The 2,945-nt window shown below is 32.7% G+C and overlaps 1 protein-coding gene across 1 annotated transcript in view; it reads right to left on the bottom strand.

The window, feature by feature from the left end:
- The window catches only part of cracr2aa (calcium release activated channel regulator 2Aa), a 27,272-nt gene extending 26,336 nt beyond the window's left edge, over positions 1-936 (bottom strand). Inside the window, exon 1 of the mRNA XM_016274636.1 lies at positions 708-936. The gene's annotated coding sequence lies outside the window, so the exon portion shown is untranslated. The remainder of the gene's footprint in view (positions 1-707) is intronic.
- Positions 937-2,945: the final 2,009 nt, after the last annotated feature.

Genomic DNA, 2,945 nt, shown 5'->3' with positions numbered 1-2,945 from the left:
CAGCAAAAAGCATGACCTCATGCAAACATGTACATTTATGCATTTGGCAGATATTTTTATCCAAAGCAACAGTACATTTGAGGTATATAACCAGTAAAGGCTCCATCATCCTCACAACCCTACAGAGGCCAAGCGGTTTGGCGAAGGGCTGGATGCATTTACCACTAAACCTACAGGAATACTATCTGTGATTCTGAAGTTTAGTGCAAGTAGTAGTTTGTGTGTCACTGTAAATTCAACAAAAAGTTATTACACTATGCAAACATTTTGTTGTATCAAAACTCAAATGGAAAGCATTTCTTGTCAGTCCAGTTAGACTGCACCTATAGCTGAAGACAATGCTGCTTTGCTTAGTGAATCAACTCTTGAATAGTTTCTAAATTTAAAAGAGAACAAAACCACTATCGTGTCACTAAACAGGCCTATGCTGTTCTTGAAAGTCACTTCAAGTGAAATGTAATGTCAGGGACAAAGACAAGGCAATGCACTTTCACAGATAGACCAAAAGTCATGTACTAGTACATGAAAACAATATGCAACTCTATAAGCAGCTGATGAAAACAGGAACACTAGTTTCCTCCTCTCAGTAGGAGACTCCTTCTCACACTTTCTTTCACACTTCCTGTTCTGAGTTGCCAAAGCACATACCACAGAAATGGTCAAGTTAAACAGACAGACCAAGGTAAAATATAACAACCGTACTGTACCTTTAAACAGGCAGCCGCTGATGTTACTTCATAATGTCCACCCATAAAGCGACAATCTCGTTGAAAAGTACTGTTAAGAGTGAAACTCTCCACAATTGGACATTAAGTGCAAGCAAAGACTGAGACTGAAGTTTAACTGAACGTGCAGAAGCTTCTGAAGCTGGAGCTGCTCGCGTTAAGGACTCATGTCTTCAGAAAGCTGCAGACAAGTTTGAGCAAACACTAGCGCGCGTTCACAGAGAGGCACTCGCGTCCACGTGGACCTGCATCCGTCTGTTTCTATAGCAACCGAAGAACGCACGCGGAAGTTCGATTTAGATTGTTCTTTTAGTTAAATCACAAAGAAGTAGACCTACAATGCAGTTGTACAGTTCAGAGTATGTGAAATCAAATTGAAAACAAACTAACAAACAAAATACGAAGATAAAGAGGATTATACGTTAAGTGAAGTTAAGTGAATGAATTTAAATGGACGCATGGTGGAATAATAATAATAATAATAATAATGCACTATAAACGTATTTTAGAAATGGATCAAAACAAAGTGAAAATACATTAAAACAATAATAATAATAAAACAATTATATAAATAATACCTTACATAATACAACATTACACAGACCCGGTTAGATATCTAAAATAAAAAATAAATAATAATAAAAAAAAAAAAGTAAACGAGAAAGCAAATTGATATGTCTCTCAAAAATATATCATTTTTTACATCTGCTTGTTATTTAGCATTTTATCTGAAGTAGGCTTAAAAGAAGTTTTACAATGTTACAAAACAGAATACAGATACATTATTGAATTATTCAAAATATGAATAGAAGTAATAGAAATAAAATGATGAATTAATATAATATATAATAATAATGCACTATAAAATAATTTATAAATGGATCAAAACAAAGTGAAAATACATTTACATTTTTTTATATAAATAATACCTTACATAATACAACACCACACAGACCCGGTTAAATATCTAAAATAACAATAAAAATAAAAAAAGTAAACGAGAAAGCAAATTGATATTTCTCTCAAAAATATATAATTTTTTACATCTGCTTGTTCTTTAGCATTTTATCTGAAGTAGGCGTAAAAGAAGTTTTACAATGTTACAAAACTGAATACAGATACATTATTGAATTATTCAAAATATTAATGGAAATAATAGAAATAAAATGATGAATTAATATAATGTATAATAATAATAATAATGCACTATAAAATGATTTGATAAATGGTTCAAAACAAAGTGAAAATACATTAAATAAATAAATAAATACAAAACAATTATATAAATAATACCTTACATAATACAACATTACACAGACCCGGTTAGATATCTAAAATAACAATAAAAAGAAAAAGAAAAGTAAACGAGAAAGCAAATTGATATTTCTCTCAGAGAAATTTCTCTCATCTGCTTGTTATTTAGCATTTTATTTGAAATAGGTTTAAAAGAAGTTTTACAATGTTACAAAACAGAATACAGATACATTATTGAATTATTCAAAATATGAATAGAAATAATAGAAATAAAACGATGAATTAATATAATATAGCAGTTCAATTTTTCTAGAAAGTTGAAGGTACTAATGTATAATATGCAGTGCCATTTAGTGGATTAAAAAAAAGCAGATTCACAAGGCAATCAGCAGACACGAATACTTTACATATGACACAGTTTAAAAGGTAAGGTCAATGGAGCTAATATTGTTAATATTGCTAATATTGTAACTGAGAAATGGCATGTCTGTTATTTAGGTGTTACAGATGCTTGTGTGTTACTAGTAGGCCCTGGTAGTTTGGACTCTACATTCATGTTGAATGCACGACTACATTCGATCATTTAGCAGTAGTGTTTCAGTGACAGGGCCATGTTGGGTTTCCTGTCTGTAAAGCACAGAGCCTTCTATACATGTGGGCAGCCGCGTGCATCAGAGCTGCTTACTTACCTGCACAGCATGCTTCAGTACAACTGTGAACGTCTTTAGCATAAGTCAAGACTTTCATGTCTGAAAACAAATATGCAAATGTTTCCCTTCTCCCCACGGCCTGGTTTCTCTGAATTACTTTCTTGACAATAGTAATTGCACAGTTGCATATGCACATGCAACTGTGGTTGTGCATGCTTGATAGACAGAGTGAACACTGGCTAGTGGGGTTTGTGGTTGTGCAGAGGAAAATTTTAACCAGGAAGTGGTGATTAGCTGCAGAATGAATGAAATCCAC

The sequence above is a fragment of the Sinocyclocheilus grahami genome, unplaced genomic scaffold (assembly GCF_001515645.1).
Source record: "Sinocyclocheilus grahami isolate Dianchi unplaced genomic scaffold, SAMN03320097.WGS_v1.1 scaffold88.1, whole genome shotgun sequence".
Taxonomy (NCBI): domain Eukaryota; kingdom Metazoa; phylum Chordata; class Actinopteri; order Cypriniformes; family Cyprinidae; genus Sinocyclocheilus; species Sinocyclocheilus grahami.
The sequence above is the reverse complement of the archived record's forward strand: the minus strand, read 5'-3'. Positions and strand labels throughout refer to the sequence as shown.